The sequence below is a fragment of the Oncorhynchus keta genome, chromosome 10 (assembly GCF_023373465.1).
Source record: "Oncorhynchus keta strain PuntledgeMale-10-30-2019 chromosome 10, Oket_V2, whole genome shotgun sequence".
In the NCBI taxonomy this organism is placed as follows: Eukaryota; Metazoa; Chordata; class Actinopteri; order Salmoniformes; family Salmonidae; genus Oncorhynchus; species Oncorhynchus keta.
Genome location: NC_068430.1, coordinates 34,536,173 through 34,553,141, shown reverse-complemented (window position 1 = coordinate 34,553,141; position 16,969 = coordinate 34,536,173). Strand labels below are relative to the sequence as shown.

At 42.4% G+C, this 16,969-nt stretch overlaps 1 pseudogene; it reads left to right on the top strand.

The window, feature by feature from the left end:
- The first annotated feature begins 12,790 nt into the window (after window positions 1-12,790).
- Window positions 12,791-16,961, top strand: LOC118388172 (40S ribosomal protein S26-like; annotated as a pseudogene).
- The last annotated feature ends 8 nt before the right edge of the window (window positions 16,962-16,969 follow it).

Sequence of the window (16,969 nt, the reverse complement as noted above, 5' to 3'; positions counted from 1 at the left end):
AGGTCCGTGGGGCCTAACGTCATACGGGTTAGGGAGGGTTTGGCCGGTAGGGGTGTCCTTGTCTCATTGCGCATCAGCGACTCCTGTGGCGGGCCGGGCACAGTGCGCGCTAACCAAGGTTGCCAGGTGCACGGTGTTTCCTCCGACACATTGGTGCGGCTGGCTTCCAGGTTGGATGCGCGCTGTGTTAAGAAGCAGTGCGGCTTGGTTGGGTTGTGTATCGGAGGACGCATGACTTTCAACCTTCGTCTCTCCCGAGCCCGTACAGGAGTTGTAGCGATGAGACAAGATAGTAGCTACTAAAAACAATTGGATACCACGAAATTGGGGAGAAAAAGGGGTAAAATATATATTTTTTAAAGGGTGTGTATGTTTGGATGCTAAACACACACATATGCACACTAAGGTACTGTATGCCTACACAAGCACCACACACTTCACTATTATCGAATTGAAGACCCCCACTTCCTTCCATTCTGCTAGCAAATGTGTAATCTTTGGACAATAAAATAGAGGACCTACGCGGAAGATTAAACTACCAACGGGACATTCAAAACTGTAATATGGCTGAACGATGATGCTATCAACATACAGCTGGCTGGTTATACGATGCACTGGCAGGATAGAACAGCAGTGTCTGGTAAGACCAGGGAAAGCAGACTGTATTTTTGTAAATGACAGCTGGTGCATGATATCTGAAGAAGTATCGAGCTATTGTTTGTCTGAGGTAGAGGATCTCATGATAAACTGTAGACAACACTACCTACCTACAGTTTTCATCTGCATTCTTCGTAGCTGGTTACAGTCAGACTGGCACTAAGACAGCTTTGAATGAGCTGAGTTCCGCTATAAGAAAACGCTCACCCAGAAGGGCGGCGCTCATAGTAGCCGGGGACTTTAATGCAGGGAAACTTAAATCCGTTTGACCAAATTTCTATCAGCATAATAAATGTGCAACCAGTGGGGAAATAAACTCTGGACCACCTTTACTCCACACACAGAGACGCATACAAAGCTCTCCCTCGTCCTACATTTGGCAAATCTGACCATAATTCTATCCCCCTGATTTCTGCTTCCAAGTAAAAATTTAAAGCAGGAAGCAGCAGTGACTCAATCAATAAAAAAGTGGTCAGAAGAAGCAGATGCTAAAATACAGGACTGTTTTGCTAGCACAGACTGGAATATGTTCTGGGATTCCTCCGATGGCATTGAGGAGTACACAACATCAGTCATTGGCTTCATCAACAAGTGCATTGATGACGTCGTCCCCACAGTGACCGTACGTACATACCCTAAACAGAAGCCATGGATTACAGGTAACATCCGCACTGAGCTAAAGGCAAGAGCTGCCGCTTTCAAGGAGCGGGACCCAGAAGCTTATAAGAAATCCCGCTATGCCCTCGAACCATCAAACAGGCAGAGCGAAGGACTAAGCTCGATTCGTACTACACCGACTTTGACACTCATTGGATGTGGCAGGGCTGGCAAACCAGTATAGACTACAAAGGGAAGCACAGCCGAGAGCTTTCCAGCAACATGAGACTACCAGATGAGCTAAACTACTTCTATGCTCGCTTCGAGCTGTTCTGAAAGACTGTGTAATCACGCTCTCCGCAGCCGATGTGAGTAAGACCTTTAAACAGGTCAACATTCACAAGGCCGCAGGGCCAGATCGATTACCAGGATGTGTACTGCGAGCATGCGATGACCAACTGGCAAGTGTCTTCAATTACATTTTCAACCTCTCCCTGTCCGAGTCTGTAATAACATGTTTTAAGCAGACCACCATAGTGCCTGTATCCAAGAACACTAAGGTAACCTGCCTAGATGACTACCGACCCGTAGGACTCAAATATGTAGCCATGAAGTGCTTCGAAAGGCTGGACATGGCTCACATCAACACCATTATCCCAGAAACCCTAGACCCACTGCAAATTTGCTTACCGCCCCAACAGATCCACAGATGATGCAATCTCTCTTGCATTCCACACTGCCCTTTCCAACCTGGACAAAAGGAACACCTATGTGAGAATGCTATTCATTGACTACAGTTCAACACCATAGTGCCCTCAAAGCTCATCAATAAGCTAAGGACCCTGGGACTAAACACCTCCCTCTGCAATTGGATCCTGGACTTCCTAACTGGCCACCCCCAGGTGGTAAGGGTAGGTAACAACTCATCCGCCACACTGATGCGCAACACAAGGGCCCCTCGGGTGTGTGCTCAGTCTCCTCCTGTACTCCCTGGTCACTCATGACTGCACGGCCAGGCACGATTCCAACACCATCATTAAGTTTGCCGATGACACATCAGTGATAGGCCTGATCACCGACAACGACGAGACAGCCTATAGGGAGGAGGTCAGAGACCTGGCCGTGTGGTGCCAGGACAACAACCTCTCCTTCAACGTGATCAAGACAAAGGAGATGATTGTGGACTACAGGAAAAAGAGGACCGAGCATTCCCCCATTCTCATTAACAGGGCTGCAGTGGAGCAGGTTGAGAGCTTCAAGTTCCAAGGTGTCCACATCACCAACAAACTAGCATGGTCCAAGCACACCAAGACAGTCGTGAAGAGGGCACGACAAAGCCTATTCCCCCTCAGGAGACTGAAAAGATTTGGCATGGGTCTTCAGATCCTCAAAAGGTTCTACAGCTCCATCAAGAGAATCCTGACTGGTGGCATCACTGCCTGGTATGGCAACTGCTCGGCCTCCAACCGCAAGGCACTACAGAGGGTAGTTTGAACGGCCCAGTACATCACTGGGGCCAACCTTCCTGCCATCCAGGACCTCTATATCAGGCGGTGTCAGAGGAAGGCCCTAAAGATTGTCAAAGACTCCAGACACCCTAGTCATAGACGGTTCTCTCTGCTACCGCACGGCAAGCTGTACCGGAGCGCCAAGAGGTCCAAGAGACAGCAGCTTCTACCTCCAAGCCATATGACTCCTGAACACCTAATCAAATGGCTACCCAGACTATTTGCACCCCCCTCTTTTACACCACTGCTACTCTCTTATCATCTATGCATAGTCACTTTAATAACTCTACCTACATGTACATATTACCTCAACTAACCGGTGCCACCGCACATTGACTCTGTACCGTATAGTCTTGCTATTGTTATTTTACTGCTGCTCTTTAATTACTTTTTACTTTTATTTCTTATTCTTATGCGGATTTTACTGCATGTGTTCAAATGCATAAACATTAGCACAACTATTTATGGGTATGCTTGTCATCAGCAAGGACTAGGCATTTTTGGGGGGATAAAAATAAATGGAAAAGAGCTAAGCAGACAAAATCCTAGAGGAAAACCTAATTTGGTCTGCTTTTCAACAGACTGGGAGACGAATTCACCTTTCAGCAGGACAATAACCTAAAACACAAGGCCAAATATACACTGGAGTTTCTTACCAAGAAGACATTCGTTTTTGACTATTGTTTACACATGGTTTCTGAAACTATGGCTCCTTTTCTCTAGACTCTACACACACAACCCCAAAACACACACAACATGCAAAACGTCACACCTCTTGTAAAACCATGCGCTTCATTCAAAACTATTTTAACGCTTCTCAAAATGATGTTTTTGCATCAGAACTCTACACTTACACTTATACACGCCAACTACACACAGATGTGACAAATGTAAAACACTACCATCTTGTGTCTTTTGCATGTTCAGTGGAGTTCACAGCAGTTTGTCATAGCACTCACACGTACATGTATGTGCACAAATATATACAGTATGTATGCATATTCAGTATATATTTACCATATAAACAGAAATGCAGGGGGAATAGCCGTTTTTGCAATCGCTTACACGCTAAAAGTGTTACTTGAGGCACACTCAGTGAAACCATTAACTCATGTCCCTAATCCTCAGACCAAGTCTCGACAACTGCAAGCATATTATCTGCTTTACAAAAACACACTTTTTGCAAAACACAGTTCTCTACATTAGACACATCTTTTAAAACTAACAGGTCCTGTGTTTCGTTTGGAAAACACTGGCATTCAAAATGCCACACTCATTTGCCGTTTACCTACACCCAGGACTCACGAGTGAAAACACTTATAGCTAATTTCTTCACTTCCAAATCAGAGCTTGAGCACTATAAATAGACTTCAGGTTGGCTTTCTTGGTTTGGACAACAATGGAGGGCAATTTTGGAAGGAGTTAGAGGAGTGGGAGTAAGAGGGGTACGAGGAGGAGGCCTGTGGTGACAGACGAGGGGGCATGCCAGGGCTGGCTACGCCACTCCAGATGCTACTTCCTCTCCGCTGTTTAGCCAGAGAGGGACATCACTTGTGATGTGGCCAGACCCACATAGGAGACAGGATGCACCCTAAAAGAAAGTGTCTTTATAGTAACAAGCCTATTTGTTTATCTTCTACAGTATTTGTTTTGTCTGTTACTGTTACTTTTCATCCTGAAATCTGGATGAATATACAATGTTTTGAGTAGAAAATACATTTTAGCCCCCCCTTGCATTTCTGTTTATAGTGTAAATATATACTGAATATGCATACATACTGTATATATTTGTGCACATACAGTGGGGCAAAAAAGTATTTAGTCAGCCACCAATTGTGCAAGTTCTCCCAATTAAAACGATGAGAGAGGCCTGTAATGAATTTATTTGCAAATTATGGTGGAAAATAAGTATTTGGTCTCCTACAAACAAGCAAGATTTCTGGCTCTCACAGACCTGTAACTTCTTCTTTAAGAGGCTCCTCTGTCCTCCACTCGTTACCTGTATTAATGGCACCTGTTTGAACTTGTTATCAGTATAAAAGACACCTGTCCACAACCTCAAACAGTCACACTCCAAATTCCACTATGGCCAAGACCAAAGAGCTGTCAAAGGACACCAGAAACAAAATTGTAGACCTGCACCAGCCTGGGAAGACTGAATCTGCAATAGGTAAACAGCTTGGTTTGAAGAAATCAACTGTGGGAGCAATTATTAGGAAATGGAAGACATACAAGACCACTGATAATCTCCCTCGATCTGGGGCTCCACGTAAGATCTCACCCCGTGGGGTCAAAATGATCACAAGAACGGTGAGCAAAAATCTCAGACAAAGAATGCTGAGTTGCATCCAAAGAACACCATACCTACTGTGAAGCATGGGGGTGGAAATATCATGCTTTGGGGCTGTTTTTCTGCAAAGGGACCAGGACGACTGATCCGTCCAAAGGAAAGAATGAATGGAGCCATGTATTGTGAGATTTTGAGTGAAAACCTCCTTCCATCAGCAAGGGCATTGAATATGAAACGTGGCTGGGTCTTTCAGCATGACAATGATCCCAAACACACCGCCCGGGCAACGAAGGAGTGGCTTCGTAAGAAGCATTTCAAGGTCCTGGAGTGGCCTAGCCAGTCTCCAGATCTCAACCCCATAGAAAATCTTTGGAGGGAGTTGAAAGTCTGTGTTGCCCAGCAACAGCCCCAAAACATCACTGCTCTAGAGGAGATCTGCATGGAGGAATGGGCCAAAATACCAGTAACAGTGTGTGAAAACCTTGTGAAGACTTACAGAAAACATTTGACCTCTGTCATTGCCAACAAAGGGTATATAACAAAGTATTGAGAAACTTTTGTTGTTGACCAAATACTTATTTCCCACCATAATTTGCAAATAAATTCATTAAAAATCCTACAATGTGATTTTCTGGATTTTTTTTCTCATTTTGTCTGTCATAGTTGAAGTGTACCTATGATGAAACTTATAGGCCTCTCTCATGTTTTTAAGTGGGAAAACTTGCACAATTGGTGGCTGACTAAATACTTTTTTGCCCCACTGTACATGTACATGTGTGTGCTATGATGAACTGCCATGGACTCTACCTCACACTGAACATGCAAAAGACACAAGATAGCAGTGTTTTACATTTGTCACATCCGTAGTTGACATGTGTAGTTGACGCGTAATAGAGCTAATCATTTGATGGTTTGTGTGTAGAGTTTTGATGCAAAAACACAATTTTGAGAAGAGTTAAAATACGTTGAAATTAAAGTTTTGGCTTTGCAGGAGATGTGACATTTTGCATGTTGTGTGTGTTTTGGGGTTTTGTGTGTGGAGTCTAGAGAAAAGGAGCCATAGTTTCAGATATCATGTGTAAGCAATTGCCAAAAACTGTAAATGTATTTCTTTCTCAAAACATTGTATATTCATCCAGATTTCAGGATGAACAGTAACAGACAAAACAAATACAGTACAAGATAAACAAACAGGCTTGTTACTATAAAGAAAAAAACAATTAGGTTGCATCCTGTCTCCTATTTGGGTCTGGCCACAGCACCTCAACATCACAAGCTCCGATTTCGAAAGTGAAGAAATTAGCTATAAGTGCTTTTCACACGTGAGCACTGGGTGTAGGTAATTGGTAAATGAGTGTGGTATTTTGAATGGCAGTGTTTTCCAAACGAAACACAGGATCTGTTAGTTTTGAAAGATGTGTCTAATGTAGAGAACTGTGTTTAGTAAAAAGTGTGTTTTACAATTGCAGACTGAGTGTAAAGCAGATAACGTGCTTGCAGTTTTGCAGACTTGGTCTGAAGATTAGGTACACTTAGTGTCAGTTGATGACAATTCTCCCGGATCCGGGATGTGGAGATCCAAGAGGTTAATGCTTTCACGGAGTGTGCCTCAAGTACCACTTTTAGTGTGTAAGCGATTGTAAAAAAAAAAAATGTAAATGTTCTTGAGTGGCATAGTTACAGTTTAGACTCAAATGGGCTTATCAGGAGTTTAAAATGGCTGTCTAGCAATGATCAACAACCAACTTGATAGAACTTGAAGACTTTTTAAAAGAATAATGTGCAAATATTGTACAATCCAGGTGTGCAAAGCTTTTAGAGATTTACCCAGAAAGGCTCACAGTTGTAACCGCTGCCAAAGGTGACTCTAACATGTATTACCTCAGGGGTGTAAATGAGATATTTCTACATTTCATTTTCAACACATTTGCAAAAATGTCTAAAAACATGTTCACATTTTGTCATTATAGGGTATTGTGTGTAGATGAGTGAGGAAAAAATATTTTGTACACTTTAAATTCAGGCTGTAACAACAAAATGTGGAATAAGAATTTGTTCTTAACTGACTTGCCTAGTTAAATAAAGGTAAAATAAAATAAGTCAAGGGTATGAATATTTTCTGAAAGCATAGAGAGCATGCATGAATACAGAACTGTATTCAAATAAATATATTCTTGCTCTGACTCATTAGAGTAAATACAATCACGTTGAAAATATATTTACAGAGATGAGCAATATGAGTTTTCTATTTTCACATGGTAGACTGTTGCACAGAGTAGTCATCTTGACCCTATTTTCCTTATCGGGGAATTCAGAACGAGTTACGCGCCCGTAAATGGAACTTAATTAATTGTTTTATGGACTTTTCTCTCGGCTGGTTTCTCTCTATGCATATTCTGACCTTGAATTTAAGCATAGTGAAACGTATGTGCCAGACGTTTAGGGATGAGATGACAGAAATTGAGGTGTGGCAGAGGTGTGTCTACAGATTCTACAGATACAGTGTATTCTGACCTTAATTTAATTCCCTCATAATTCCACCACCTTTACGCACCTGAAATAAACTCGAGCAATTTGTATTTTACCTTATGATCGCTGGAGACAAAGGTGAAATCAGTCATATGGCTGCAAACTGAAAAACATTTCAACATGACAGGTATTTACAGTATGTCCCTTTCACACAGTGAAATATGAAATGCTGTGCCATTATGCAGAATAAAAATGATGTGGCTTTATAACTTTTAGGGATGAATCTTGGAGATGCAAGGCAAAACCGAGCAGGATGACAGTAGCGCCAAATTGAACCTTGGTGCACTCTAGAATGTTTTAATTATATTCCCCAACTTTTCCTGTTTCCTACAATGTATTATGTTAAATATTATTAGCCACTGTCAGTAGCGACCGTAAGTAATAACCACACATATTTAACTGCCAATGTAGGATTAGAGCCCTTCATTTCGTATCATTCCATTCCATTGCTTATTTTAGCCTAATTTACCTCTGTAAACGCTGTTACGTCGATATGGTTGTTGCTGGGGGTTGCTAGCAGTAATGGATACTATTTAATTACAAATTGCTCAATAATTTGGGACATGTAGCCTATTTTAATCATTATGGAACGCAGACCAAATGTGGCAGTTTAAACCAAGAGCGTTGTGCACGGTTCATCACAGTTCCATCTTCAGCGAGGATTAAGATAGATTTATAGGACTATTCAACCACTATTGTACAATTGTCTCCCCTTCCAATATTTAATGGATTGAACAACTGAATATGGCGACTTTCATGCCATTGTTTTTTTTAATGAAGTAGGTCAATACACAAATACTTTCCTAACCCTAAATATTCTACATGATCAGAGTATTTTTTTATCTACTAAACGGAGGCAAATATGTATATTTTGATGGCTTTCTTCAATGATTCCTGATAATCAGAACGTTCTCGCTATATATTCTGTAGAGAAAATTCGAATTAAAGGTACACCATATTTAAAGGGATGGCTTTTGATAAATGTACTGAAAAATCTACTGAATGAAAACTTAATGAGACAATCTTTCGGTCAACAAGTGGGAAGGTTTTCGGTGGTTGAATTACATTTGTTCAGTGAGCATAAGGGCGCCACATGCATACGGCAAGTCTCAATACCAAATACTGAGAAGTGCTTAAATCAAAACACGTAAAAAAGGCATAGATTTCCTAAGTCTGAATTGGCCGCTATAGGAACAGTAGTCTCTGTAGCCCTACACTGACCTGCATCTTCTGCAGCCTCCTCATCTGAGTGTCGATCTCCCTGGGGCTGCGTTGGTCGAGGGCCCACAGCAACTCGATGGCCATGAGATGGTTCTCTGAGGCCTCATTGTAGCAGCCCAGGGCCTGTTGGAACTGACGCCACAGACCCTACACCGTCCCCTACACTGTTCTTGATGTCATCTCGGGTTCTCTGGTAGTCCTGGTGTGGCTCCCACATATCGCAGTCATAGTAAGTCCATTTTTTACACACACACACACACACACACACACACACACACACACACACACACACACACACACACACACACACACACACACACACACACACACACACAACACTTGTTTTTAAGTACTTTTGTCTTAGATTGTTCTTTATTGTTTTTAATTAACACTAAACTAACATTCAATGCTGTTTTTAATACATATTATGCCGTTTTTAATGTTTGCATATGATGATTTAAATATGAGCTGTGCAAGTGAAATGATGTTCCTAGAATTTTACCAGAAGAAAAAAGTGCAACAGTGCGTGAGGATGGCCTGAAAATCGGCGATTAAAACCTCGTCAAAATATATCGACGTATGCCAATTTTATGTATAGAGCACACTTCTGACAGAACAGAATTCAGTTTTTACTTTCTGCAATTGTTGCAAACTAGCATACGGAACAACTCTTCAAAATGTGTCGTACCCAGTCTGAAAACAGTGATGAACTAACGCAGTACCCCAAGCGAAGATTTGTATAACTAAACCAAGATAGACCACAGCCTGTCGTTTCCAATGGGAACAAATGAGTCATAGTGGGCAGAACAAAGAAGTAGGTGGGCAGAGCCAAGCACGAGCAAGCATACGTCTGCATATCTCCGTTAGGGAACGCCACCTCTGTGAAGTGCGAGTGTGCAATAACTCAATTCGCCTTTGCACTCCTTCTAAACAACGCATTTTTTTTTGCAAAGGATAAAGTCTACAAAACTTTGTCCAGAACACATTCTAGTTTTGGGAACAGAAAACTGAATTGATATCAAATGTTTTATCGGTGAGAAAATTTGCAGAATGTCGGCCAAAATCCATCCCGTTCCATCTTCTCCCACTGCCGGCCAATGGGCTTCCTCTCACTACCATATTTGGTAGTGAGTGGAAAGGCCATGCGGATGCTTCACATTTAAACATCCAAGCTAGCATTATAATTTTAACTGACATGCCGAAAATGCAGCCCTGTTGATTAAATTTGACACTTCGTGTCCACTGGAGTTTGACACGTGACTAGAGTTTGCAGTGAATTGTGGGTCATGTCAACCCCACAGGTGATCAAAGTTCTTCACTCGCTCCTTCAAGCTAAATCAAGGGCCGAGGGTGCAACGTTTGTGAATTGGAACTCCACTTAAAATGGTAATCAAACTGCATCGATTTCGATGGGGATTCCCCCTGAGGGAAAGTGACTAGTGCGAGGGCTGAGGGGGTCAAAATAACGTGTTTGGACTGCAGCCCAAGGGTGTCCACTAGTTACCACAGCCACAAAGTCAAAAATTGTCTATCTTAAAAAATTACGAAACGTAACATTTGTTTTTCAGTCTTAATTTAAGTTTAGGCATAAGTTTAGTATTGTGGTTATGTTTAAAATCATATGTTGAGATGATTAATTGTTGGGTTGGGGAGTACATGTAAAGGATTACAAAAACCGGTAATTGTAATCCATTACTTTACCAGCAAAAATATTGTAATCAGATTACAGATACCTTTGAAAAACTAGATGATTACTTTTAAATTCAGAAAGGATGTTTGTGAAAAAAATCTTTGGTGCTTCTCTGTTTTCTCAATGACATGTATCCATTGATTCTTGAAGAATATAACTTATAAATGCCTCATGAATTTAGTTCAATTGGCCCACTCCATGAGAACCCAAAATATAAACTAGTTTTACACCAATGTTTGTAAACATTGTGAACGTAAACAAACACTGTATAGCCTCATCATGGATGGTCAGTCCATAGCTCTGCCTATTCATCTGAGAGTGGTTACACTTCTCCAGGCCCATCCCTCAGCATTTTACCAAAACCATTTTGTTATCGTTTCATCTGTGGATTTGCTCCCGAGTGACACAGCGGTCTAAGGTACTGCATCTCAGTGCTAGAGGCATCACTACAGACCCTGGTTTGATTCCAGGCTGTAACACAACCGTCCGTGATTGGGAGTCCCAAATAAAGGTTGAATAAAACAATTATATCAAGGTGTCACCAACAAAAAGGTAAACAATAGGCCTATAGCAAATGCAGCACATGGCATTAATTTTTCACATGTAAATAGCACTTTTCAGTATTGCTCAAAGCATGCCTTTCCATGAGCACAACATTTATTTTCAACACGAATCAATGAGCCCAATCAGTCCTCAGTACCTGGTTCGAATCCAAGCTGCACCACATCACGGCCGTGATTGGGAGTCCCATAGGGCGGCGCACAATTGGCCCAGTGTCGTCCGGGTTTGGCTGGGTCCTTAGTTTTGGGGTCAGGCTGTAAAACAATTTGGCTAATCATTGTAAATAAGAATTTGTTCTTAAAGAATAATGACTTGCCCTGTTAAATAAAAGGTTAACTTAAAAAAACTGACAAAATCATAAACATTTTCTGCAATGTTGCAAACTAGCATATGGAACAAATCGCTGCAAAATGTGTCCTACCCGGTCTGAAAACAGTGATGAACACACACAGCACCAAGGGTTTCCACTAATCACCACAGCCACAACTTCAAAATTGTCTATATCTTAAAAGTTCATGAAAAGAAAAAAAATGCTTTTTGGTCTTAATTTAAGGTTAGGGTTAGGCATATGGTTAGCAGTGTGGTTAACATTTCTTGAAATGTAACATCCAATAAAAATATTGCCAGCGGTACATTCAAACCGTTTTGGTAATACAACTCTGAGGCGGCGTGATGTGATTTTGGCTATGACTGTTAGACATGACTTTGTAAACCTATAATGTTAGCCAACTAGCTAGCGAGAGATGCAAGATAGCTGATCTGTTATATGTACGTGTTTACGGATGAGATACCATGACAGATAGAACATCTTTGGTGTCGAGGTGGTGGAATGTGAATGCGCCTCAACCAATGAAAACGTGTGATGGGCAGGGCCGACTACGCCAGGTTCTGTGTGCGAGGGGTGCATGGAGACATTTCTCGCTGTCCAGGACAGACAGGAAAATATGGACGCATGTTTTCTCCCTCTAACAGATTGAAATTATGTCCAATTAATTAAACAGAAGGTTTGGATCGCCGAAGCGACAGTAAATTTGTAACATCATAGATCAACAGAGAAACAGAGAAATGTCATTTGTAATAAAACAAACAAATGCTTGTAAACTGCGCATTCATGAAAATCCATCATGGGAAATGAAAGACTACAAATGTTTTATTTATTTAACCAGGCAAGTCCGTTAAGAGCTAATTCTTATTTACAATGACGGCCTACTAGGGGACAGTGGGTTAACTGCCTTGTTATGGGGCAGAATGACAGATTTTTACCTTGTCAGCTCTGGGATTCGACCCAGCAACCTTTCGGTTACTGGCCCAACGCTCTAACCACAAGACAGTTAACCTGCCACCCCAAAAACTACTGACAAAGATACATTAAGCCCCCTTATCCTTCCGCAATTGTTTATTTTGTAGAACTAAAATAAGTCAATAATTGTTCAATTTGATAAGACAAATGTATATGAGTCGTTACTGTGTCCTTGGAGGGTGTTGGAGCAGTGAGGTATATTAAGTGCTGGAGAGATATAGTTAGTTCGGTCTGTTGCTGGGGGTCGGAGGTGTCGGGTGCGAGAGAAGCAGGTTGATGTGGGGTCAGAGAGGATGTCGCATGCTGAGGACGTGAAGGAAGTAGAGGAAGGTGGATGAAGGGTGAGGGATTCTGAGAGGATCCCCATGAATAGTAGATCTGTGACAGAACAGAGTGATATATGTTTCAGTAAGGTTGGCTTCTTAGCGTTCCTAGTAATGGTTATCAACTGTACCGCAGTGATGGAACCTAAATCACAGAAAAAATATATTGTGGTGGCAGCTGCAGAGAAGTACTTGGGGGTATGAGATTTGACTTTAAAAGAGGTACATGGTGTGTTGAGTGGCAGTGTCCTGTCCTCTCAGATTGTTGCCCTGGGGTAGGTTCAGATAGGGTAAAGTAGTGGAATAACGTGGTGGGTTTTAAATGTACAGTTCCCCCCTATTGACATCCAATCAGTTTATGTTCTGAAGTGTAAAAAAAACTTGATTAATTATGTTTATGCAATTAACTATTGCACCACTCTGGACCAACTAACGAGCTACCTACTTGTTCTGGCAAAGACCACTGGACTGCTAGGAAACGCTCAGGTAGGAAATGTAAATATGAACACATTTTATGTAGGCTGAATAATGCTCAAGTTGAGTAAGCTGAACTTGAGGCTGCTTGAAACATGGGTTTTGTCTTTTGGTTTTGGTTTCTCAAGAAAGAGTCGGTACATTGCAGGTTGGTTATTTTTCTGCACTCTAGGTTTGTGTGTAACAAAGTATTCTATACTGAGATTACTGACACAGCACTTAAGTGAAATTGGAGTACCTAATTGACTGGAATGAACCTGCACACACAGTGGGGTCCCCAGGACTGGAGTTGAAAAACCCTTGTGAATAATTTGACAGTGAGCCTCTGTGCTCATGTTTCAAGACATCCATTGTGCCTTTGTTTAGACTGAGAAGGAACTGCGGTCGTGCCAAGAAGGGCCGTGGGCATGTGCAGCCCATCCGCTGCAGCAACTGTGCTCGCCGTATGCCCAAGGACAAGGCCATCAAAAAGTTTGTCATCAAGAACATTGTTGAGGTCTGCTGTCAGGGACATCTCCGAGGCTAGCGTGTTTGATTGTGAGTAGATTGGTCTGAGGGTAACTCGTCATGAGTGATGCTGTTAGGCACACTGTCGGTCCCCAGGACCATCATTCAATGACACTGCACTGAAGCATCTGTCTTTTGCTTGATTAGATCCACCAGATCAGTGGTTTATTACACTTCATACTCAAACATCCTTTCCTCTGTGCAGCCTACATTTTTCCCAATCTCTACAGTATGTGAAGCTGCACTACTGTGTGAGCTGTGCCCTCCACAGTAAGGTGATCAGGAACCCCTCCACAGAGGCTAGGAAGGACGACACACCACCACCCGCTTCAGGCCCAGTGTGAGTACTCAAGCACCAAGCTCTGGCATTTTGTCCAATTAAGACCTTGACAACCAGGTGAGGAGAGTGCCTAACTAATCAGTGACCTTAGGGCTTTATTCAATGAGATCCGCATAGCAGTTGTTTTGGCGGTGTCGAGGTGTAGCTGCGTTAGAGCTGTCAAATCCACAAGTGGCTCCTGGAATTATACTTAAAGCGAACCTTTCCATTGGCTGCACGGAGTCGCATTAAGATAAATCGCATGTAACCTGGTTTACATTTCAAATACTGGAATGTGAGATGTAATTTACGCCTCGATTAGGTTGATAGAAATCCTTATTATTTTGTTTAATAATTTTCAATTTGAGCATCATTATTCATATACACACACACACACACACACACACACACACACACACACACACACACACACACACACACACACACACACACACACACACACACACACACACACACACACACACACACATACACACACACATACACATACACATACACATACACATACACACAGTACCAGTCAAAAGTTTGGACACACCTACTCATGTCTTTAAGTAATGATGGACTGTTGTTTCTCTTCGCTTATTTGAGCTGTTCTTGCCATAATATGGACTTGGTATTTTACCAAATAGGGCTATTTTCTGTATACCCCCCTACCCTGTCACAACACAACTGATTGGCTCAAAAGCATTAAAGAAAGAAATTCCAGAAATTAACAAGGCACACCTGTTAATTGAAATGCATTCCAGGTGATTACCTCATGAAGCTGGTTGAGAAAATGCCAAGAGTGTGCAAAGCTGTCATCAAGGCAAAGGGTGGTTACTTTTAAGAATCTCAAATATAAAATATTTGGATTTATTTAACACTTTTTTTGGTTACATGTGTGTTTTGTCATAGTTTGTCTTCACTATTATTTTACAATGTAAAACAAAGTAAAAATAAAGAACCCTTGAATGAGTAGGTGTGTCCAAACTTTTGACTGGTACTGTATATATTTTCATTTTACCTTTATATAAACAGGAAAGTCAGTTAAGAACAAATTCTTATGTTCAATGACGGCCTAGGAATAGTGGTTTAACTGGTTTAACAAAAAATTTGATCATATTTCTCCAGGGCTAGCCTCCCTACACTGGCTTTCTGTCAAGGCAAGGGCTGATTTCAAGGTTTTACTGCAAACCTACAAAGCATTACATGGGCTTGCTGCTACCTACCTCTCTGATTTGGTCCTGCCGTACATACCTACACGTACGCTACGGTCACAAGACGCAGGCCTCCTAATTGTCTCTAGAATTTCTAAGCAAACAGCTGGAGGCAGGGCTTTCTCCTATAGAGCTCAATTTTAATGGAATGGTCGGTCTGCCTACCCATGTGAGAGACGCAAACTCGGTCTCAACCTTTAAGTCTTTACTGAAGACTCATCTCTTCAGTGGGTCATATGATTGAGTGTAGTCTGGCCCAGGAGTGTGAAGGTGAACGGAAAGGCTCTGGAGCAACGAACCGCCCTTGCTGTCTCTGCCTGGCCAGTTCCCCTCTTTCCACTGGGATTCTCTGCCTCTAACCCTATTACAGGGGCTGAGTCACTGGCTTACTAGGGCTCTTTCATACCATCCCTAGGAGGGGTGCATCACTTGAGTGGGTTTAGTCACTGATGTGATCTTCCTGTCTGGGTTGCCGCCCCCCCTTGGGTTGTGCCCTGGCGGAAATCTTTGTGGGCTATTCTCAGCCTATTCTCAGGATGGTAAGTTGGTGGTTGAAGATATCCTTCTAGTGGTGTGGGGGCTGTGCTTTGGCAAAGTGGTTGGGGTTATATCCTTCCTGTTTGGCCCTGTCCGGGGGTATCATCGGATGGGGCCACAGTGTCTCCTGACCCCTTCTGTCTCAGCCTCCAGTATTTATGCTGCAGTAGTTTGTGTCGTGGGGCTAGGGTCAGTTTGTTACTTCTCCTGTCCTATCCGGTGTCCTGTGTGAATTTAAGTATGCTCTCTCTAATTCTCTCTTTCGGAGGACCTGAGCCCTAGAACCATGCCTCAGGATTACCTGGCATGATGACTCCTTGCTGTTCCTAGTCCACCCGGCCGTGCTGCTGCTCCAGTTTCAACTGTTCTGCCTGTGATTATTATTATTTGACCATGCTGGTCATTTATGAACATTTGAACATCTTGGCCATGTTCTGTTATCTCCACCCGGCACAGCCAGAAGAGGACTGGCCGCCCCACATAGACTGGTTCCTCTCTAGGTTTCTTCCTAGGTTTTTGCCTTTCTAGGGAGTTTTTCCTAGCCACCATGCTTCTACACTGCATTGCTTGCTGTTTGGGGTTTTAGTCTGGGTTTCTGTACAGCACTTTGAGATATCAGCTGATGTACGAAGGGCTATATAAATACATTTGATTTGAACTGCCTTGTTCGGGGGCAGATTGACAGATTTTTTACCTTGTCAGCTCAGAGATTCAATCTTACAACCTTTCGGTTACTAGTCCAACGCTCAAACCACTAGGCTACCTGCCGCCTACACGTTCTCATTCTGAACTTCTAACATGAGTGGGAGGGTGTGGTTTTGTGTCAATGATCAAGAGCAGCTGCACACCGATTTCAGTTAACGCATTTACACCTCAGACACCGCCAAAACATCAGCTATGCGGGTGTTGGCTATCGCGGGTTAACTCTTCATCCTCTTGAAACTAGGCTTTAAGTACAAGGGAGGAGTGAAAACCCGTAGACACTGCCCTCCATGGGATGAATTTGACACGTGGCCTGGACAAAGCCTTCTGTCTAGATATCTGCATGCATTTAAGAGACTACTCAACCATATCCAGAAATGAACATTGCCATTCCTGTTTTTCCTCTAACGTTGGCTGTTATTACATGGTGTGATTGTGGACTACTGTTCTGATGGCATATGTTATCTTTGTACAGGGTGGCTCACCCAGAGCTCCTCCTCTTTATAAATATCTGACTCTTATTTAGCAATGTAG